This window comes from Amblyomma mixtum, unplaced genomic scaffold (assembly GCF_055824585.1).
Source record: "Amblyomma mixtum isolate Tamu unplaced genomic scaffold, ASM5582458v1 scaffold_24, whole genome shotgun sequence".
Taxonomy (NCBI): Eukaryota; Metazoa; Arthropoda; class Arachnida; order Ixodida; family Ixodidae; genus Amblyomma; species Amblyomma mixtum.
This window is the reverse complement of record NW_028317721.1, coordinates 355,599-363,095: the sequence shown is the minus strand read 5'-3', so window position 1 is coordinate 363,095 and position 7,497 is coordinate 355,599. Positions and strand designations below refer to the sequence as shown.

At 45.0% G+C, this 7,497-nt stretch overlaps 1 pseudogene; it reads left to right on the top strand.

Moving 5' to 3' along the window:
* The first annotated feature begins 1,397 nt into the window (after positions 1-1,397).
* On the top strand, positions 1,398-5,943 carry LOC149324542 (uncharacterized; annotated as a pseudogene).
* The last annotated feature ends 1,554 nt before the right edge of the window (positions 5,944-7,497 follow it).

Below are 7,497 nucleotides of genomic sequence, written 5' to 3'. Positions count from 1 at the left end.
TTCGGCACGAACTTCGCCGCAACTCTCTCCATGGCCAAATCTTCGGTGATAATGGAATGTGCAGAAAAATTGCTGATGTCCACCTCTTCCGCAATTTCTCGGATAGTCACACAACAGTCCCGCATCACCACAGCGTTCACTTCGGCAATTACCTGGTCATTTCGGCATGTTGATGGCCGACCGGAGCGTGGCTCTCTCTCCACGGTTGTGCGGCCGTCTTTAAACCAGTTGCAACACTGCTTAATCTGTGTGCTGCTCATAGCATCAGCACCGAAAGCCGCCTGAACATTCCGAATGGTTTCCACTTGGCTATCGCCAAGTTTCTGGCCAAATTTGAGGTAGTAGCGCTGCTCCTCTCGCGCCGCCATTTTCCTTGCAACAAAAAACCGACGAGAGCACTGCGCACTGCCTCACTCAAACGCTGCTTCCCAGCGACTGACGCTATCGGCAGGCGGGAAAAAATTCGTGCATGCGCACGAGGGTTCAAGTTCGGCTGCTGTAAGCGCGCTTGTTTCAGATCCATCAGGTGTTCGTAAAAAAAAAATAAAGTCGGATACTTTTCCAACAGACCTCGTATGTCGTTAGTAAATCCAGCTAGTTGGGTGTCGCATGAATAACCCCTTCGAAAACCGTGCTGGTATTTGAAAATGATATCGTGCTCCTCTAGATAATTAATTATTTCAGTATGAATTATGTGCTCCAGGAGGTTACAGATATTGCTGGTTAATGAGATAGGGTGATAGTTAAGTGGAATGGTGTGGTCTCCGGATTTGAAAATGGGTATTACTATCGCTGTACGCCAGTCATCAGAAATTGTACCAGATGATAATGATTGTGAAAAAAGTGATGTCAATACTTGATAGAGGTTTAGAGAGACATTCTTTAGTGTTATGTTATTAAATCCAAGATGATCAGAGCTAGTAGGAATTTTGAGGTTAGTGAAAAGGGCAAGAATTCCTGATTCACTAATGATAATATCTGGCATGGAAGTGACGGAAGATGTCTGTAACATGGGCGAGGAAGTGGTGTCTTCATTGGTGACACTGAAACGAATGCGTCGTTAAGAAGCTGTGCACACTCAGTGTCAGTGCCTGGATCATCGTCAGGAATGATTAGTACTATTTCGGGCTGGGAACTCGGATTGATGACGCGCCAGAATCTATGAGAGTTATTGGTTAACATGGTGGACAGGTCGTGACTGAAGAAATGATGACGAGTTGTTTTAAGCAGTGACTGATTTTCATGATCGCAATGCCTGTACTTTGCCCATGTCGATGGAAGACCTGTTTCGACTGCTTGGCGGTACAAGCGTTTTTCCTTCTTATTAAGACGACGAAGGGGATTTGTGGGCTCTCTGTGGGCTCGGTGGCTGTGCCACAACACAGCCAGCTAACCCTATGGTTTTCGCCATGCAGGTGCTCATCGCCGCAGTCACTTGCATGTTCCCGCTCTGCTGACTTCGCACTGGTGTGTGCCATCGAGGCATGCGCCGGAGTGGAAACAAAGCGAACTGGACATCGGCATCATGACTGTCATCGCCGCTGCAACACGTGCGCAAGCACCAACAGTGGATGCCTGGGAACTCGACCGAAATTGGGCGGCCCAAGCGACAGGGACAGCAATCCATCAGCAACATATAAAAGGACAGCGACCTTCAGCAGCACTCAGTGGGCTCGGTGGTTGTGCCACAACACTGCCAGCTAACCCTATGGTTTTCGCCATGCAGGTTAGTAAAACGGAATCCCTTTCTAAAAAATCTAGCAATTACGCTTTGATACAGCTACCGAGCCCTCAGATGTGCCTTGCCATTGTAACTGAATGTGTATCCGTGATTCGTTCATTGCTGTTGTTGTCGGGGGACATTGAAACCAACCCCGGCCCTAACGATAATACCGCCGTACTAAGTGAACTACAAAAAATTATGGCTGAGGCTTAGCTAAGGTTACGCCTAGTCAGATGCGAAGCATATTGGTGGCAAGGCTTGGTAATACATGGCTTTCCTTGGTTGCATACTTGGTCATTTTAATACAACCACTAGAAGCCTTCGTCGTGGGGGAAGACAACGGCATGGCTACAGCGGAACGCCGACTAACCTCGAGACGCGCGTTGGATGAGCGCCTGGATTGCCACGGAAGCCGCGTCTGCCTGCCCGGTGGAGCGAGCGTTTCACCTACACCGAGTGTGAACGCGCGTTCGAAATGCGCGGGAATGCCGCTCGAGGACATTCCGGCGTCTGTGCGATGGCATCGTCACGACGACGTCACGGTGTCACGTGGCGTGACGGCTAGGGGTCCCACGGCGACGGCGCGAGGTGGAGGCCGCCTCTCTCATCCGGTGTCACGTGGTGTGACGTCACGGTGTCACGTGGTGTGACATCACAGTGGCACGTGATGTGACGTCACGGTGTCACGTGGTGTGACGTTTAGGGGTTCCACGCCGACGGCGTGAGTGGTAGCTCTAGCAATATGCTCCGCATAAAATTAAATGCCGGTCAGGAGACTCTAATCGCGGAAATACAAGATCTGAAGCACCAACTCCTAGCTACAGACAAGAAAATACTTGATCTGAGCCAAAGGATGGCTCAAGTAGAGAGTCAGCACGAAAACCTAATGACTCTGCAAACAGAAATTGACAGCGCCAAAGGTGAAACAGTCCAAACTAACCAGCTCATATGCAGATTAGAAACCCGCATTGATGATTTAGAAAACCCATCCCGAGGAAACAACCTGATATTTTACGGCATACGCGACACACACCCATCTGAAACCTCTGCGCAATCGGAACAACTAATAATTGATGAATGGAATACCTTCTTAAACATAAATTTAGACACAAAAGAAATCGAACGTGCTCATCGCATCGGCCGCCATTCTGACAGCACAGACCGTCCAATCATCGTAAAGCTCACATACCACCAAACTAAAAAGCTTATCTTGGCTAATGGACGCAAGTTGAAGGGTACCGATATTAGTATCGGCGAAGATTTTTCACGGCCTGTGAGAACTGCTCGCACACACCTTGTTGCGTTTGCAAAAGAGAAAAAAGTAGCTTTCGCCCTTCCTTTCAAAACCCTTTTCATTGGCCCGAAGCGCTATTACTACGATGCATCATCAAAAACAGTCAAAGAAATCTCATAGCTATCATCTCGCGATACGAGGGTAAGAAACTGTTCCCATGCTACGCCCCAGCACAAGCTTTCATTTTTCGTTATCTTTAACAACATTCGTAGCTTTCTTCCGAAACGCGATACCGTATTCAACCTCATGTCATCATCTGATAGTAACCTGCTCATCCTAACAGAAACCTGGTTTACCAACGATGTTAGCGACCATGAAATACAGACAGACTTTCCCGGTTTTGACATTTATCGCAAAGGTCGTAAAGAAACACGAGGTGGGGGGGGGGGGTTAATAGCAGCAAACCAGCAGTTGTCATGTACGCCAATCAACCTTGTCTCATATCTGGAAATTCTTTGGCTTCTCATTCGAACCTCGCCCCAAACAGTGTTGCTGGGTGTCTGCTACCGCCCTCCAAACAGTAATGCTGATTTCTGCGCAAAATTAAATAAAATTCTGCGTAACGTTGCTACATCACACCATAATGCACATATCCTACTCTTCGGTGACTTTAACTTTCCAAATATTGGTTGGCGTACCCAAACGGCTGCTAACATTGAATCAAATTATTTTCTTGACGTATGTCTTAATTCTAACCTTACGCAACTCATTTCGAAGCCGACACGTGTAGCAGAAAACTCCGCCACTATTCTAGACCTGATACTAACAAACCACCCGGAAAGCCTAACGTCTATTTGTTTCCTACCAGATATCAGTGATCACAAGGTAATCCATGCCACATTTTCCTTTGCTCCAAAACCACGTGTCACTCACAAAAAAATTATCGCCCTGTACGATAAAGGGAACTATGAGGCCATAAATAATGAACTAACTGCCTTCCTTCCATCCTTTGAAGCATCGTTTCATAACAGATCTCCTGAAGACAACTGGACTATATTTAAAACTAAGGTACACGAACTAACAAAAAAATTCATTCCGAAAACTACTTTTCATGAAAATCGCCACAAACCATGGTTCACAAGGTTCATAAAACGAATAGAAAATAAGAGAAAAAGACTTTTCCGCGCAGCCAAACTTAGACCGAGCACTTCAGCATGGAATAAATACTACGCAGCCGAAAAAGATTATCTAGCAGCTATCCGCGACGCAAATCACTCTTTTTTCAAAAATGATTTGCCTAACATCCTACGTCACAGCCCAGAAACATTTTGGAAAATAATAAACCCCCAACAGCCCCGCGAAGTTATTCTCACTAACGAATGTGATGAAATAATCACAGATGCTGACAGTGCAGACATGTTTAATCACGCATTTTCATCTGTATTTACCAAGGATACCGGCCTACTTTCCGCGTCTACCCTTCCCAGAAACATAACGAATAACATGCCGGCCACAACGTTCTCGGTTGATGGCGTCGCTTCCCAAAGTGGACGAATCAACTCGAAAGTGTTAAAAAATACCAAACATACCTCTGCAAAAATTTTGTGCCTCATATTTTCGCAGTCATTATCTACAGGTATTTTGCCTCACGACTGGAAGGTGGGAAAGGTCGTTCCCGTCTACAAATCAGGTAATAAAAATTCCCCTTTGAATTATCCTCCCCTCTCACTAACCAGCGTGCCGTGCAAGATCATGGAACATGTCATATACTCGCAAATCATGAACTTCTTAGATACTAGCAACTTCTTTCACTCTTCACAACATGGATTTAGGAAAGGATTTTCATGTGAAACACAGTTGGCACTTTTTCTACATGACCTGCATGCAAATCTTCACTGTAACATCCAGACTGACGCTGTATTTTTAGATTACGCTAAAGCATTCGATAAAGTATCCCACCGACGCTTGCAGCTAAAACTTTCCCTCTTAAATTTACACCCACATGTCTTAAGATGGTTAGAACAGTTTACTAATCGTACTCAATCCGTGCTCATAAACAGCCAGTCGTCTAGCCCCCTACCCGTAACCTCAGGCGTGCCACAAGGGTCCGTCCTTGGTCCTCTTCTTTTTTAATATACATTAACGATTTACCCTTGGATGTGTCTTCCTCAATCCGCTTATTTGCTGACGACTTCGTTATTTATCGTACAGTAACTAACATCTCAGACAAAAACGCTCTTCAGACTGACCTTAACAGTGTACAAGAATGGTGCGACCAGTGGTTAATGACTCTTAACCCTAACAAATGTAAGCTCATGTCATTCACCCGAAGTCTTAGACCTTTTCGTTCTGCTTACACAATAGACAACCTACCAATAGAATCTGTGCAAACATTAAAGTACCTAGGCGTCACACTATCAACTAACCTATCCTGGAATGCGCATATTGTGAACATCATTTCATCGGCCAACAAAAAACTAGGTTTCCTCAAACGCCACATACGCCATGCACCAAAAGGCTTAAAATACTAGCATATCAGTCACTGATAAGACCTAAACTTGAATACGCATCAGCCATCTGGGATCCCCCTCAAAATTATCTGAAGGCTAACCTTGAACAAGTTCAAAATCGTGCTGTTAGATTCATTCATTCCGCATACTCATACGACATCAGTGTATCGTCTTTAAAAGCTGAAATTAACTTGTCACTTCTTTCCCATCGCCGGAGCATTGCTAGTCTCTGCCTTTTTCATAAATTCTTCAACAGTTCATTGCACGAAGCACCCTACATCGTACGCCGCATGCACATATCCAAGCGCATTGGTCATCCGCTTCAAGTTGTTCGTCCACGCTCCCGTACCACTGCATTCTCGGCCTCGTTTTTTGCCAGAGCAATATCCGACTGGAACGGCCTTTCCCATCAAGTCGCATCCATTACCTGTCCATCAAGATTCCACCAAGAGTTAACGCAGCTGATGTTAGATTAAACCAAACCTCATGTTATATCTGTAGCCCCACCCCTTATGTAATACCCCTGAATAGGGTCTTTAAGGAAATAAACTGAACTGAACTGAACCACGGTGCATTTCTATGATATCTGATGGTAATTACTGGCACAAACTTGTCAACACGATTAGTCAATGTGTCTTTTGAGCGATTGCCAATTTTTTTTCGACTGAGCGAGATGAATAGTGAGCTAGGAAGCCATCCGAAAACGATAGCAGTGTACAGTTAATCCCATCAAAATTAGCGCGGTTATAGCAATGAATTCGCTTAGTGGATGATTTCTTTCTACCGAATGGACGAGTGATGTACCCGGTGATGATTTCATGATCGGATAGGCCTTGTAAATGCAAGAAATCGGAAGAAACCTCAGGGTTATTTGTTAGGACGAGATCAAGAATATTTGCCATTGTGGCAGAGCGCAGGGTAGGATCAGTGATAAGTTGAACAAGCGAAAAATATAAGCTGGTATGAAGGAACATGTGGGCTTCCGGATCGCTGGGGTTAACCGTAAGATTAGGCCAATCAATGTTTGGGAAGTTAAAATCACCAAATACAAGGAAAATGGAGTCAGGAAAGCGCACATATAAGTCACTCAAATATCTATGAAATTCACCTGAAAATGTGGCAGACATATCTGGCGGTCGGTAGAAGGCAGCGATAACAACATCAATGACAACGATTTTGCACCGTATCCAAACACATTCAAGAAAAGCAGTGACAGCGATCGAGATAGCAGATATTTCTTTTTTTGTAGCAATAATTTTGCTATCACAACGAAAAAAGCAAAATTCGGATTCACTGAGAAGAATATTAGCATCCGGAATAGAATCATCCAACCAAGTTTCAGTTAATATCAGAAGCGAAGCGCACGTTGAATCGACGAGGGAAGAAAGGGCAACAGATTTTGAAAGTACATTTCGGATACTAGTGAAAAGGAAATTAATACTATTCTCTGAACTAAGACGAGTGTTCAACGAGGATGGTGAAGAAATTGGAAAGGATGACGTGGCTGCTGGAACCGGTCAGTCGGTCGTGGAAAGACCAACTGGCCCCCCTCGGCCACTGGGGACATCCCACAGATAAGTATCCTTATTGATATGCAATTAATCGAAAGCAATGCGCACGCGGTCACCATCTTTCTTAATCGTTTTGGAGAACTGAAGCAGCTGGCGGAGTTTGTTACGGACAGCAAGCGAATAATCACGTCCAATACAAAAATATTTTTCCTTTAGCCTGCGGCCGTTTCTTAGAATGGCTTCAATTTCTTTATCTTCGATGAACTTCGCTGTAATTGGCCTTGCCTTCTCGGTCGAGAAAAGGCCCAGACGATGTGGCCTAGCAACGGAAGTAATAGTGACGCCAAGCTTATCGCGGCAGAAGTCATTCACAAGTTGCTCTGAGGTCTCCCAACTTTCAGACGAGTCACTATCGGCGATACTATAACAGAACATTTGAACGTCGCGACCGGTTTTCTAGGTCATCAATTTTATTCACGATGTTAGACAACCGAGATTCCAGATTTGCCGAAGTACTAA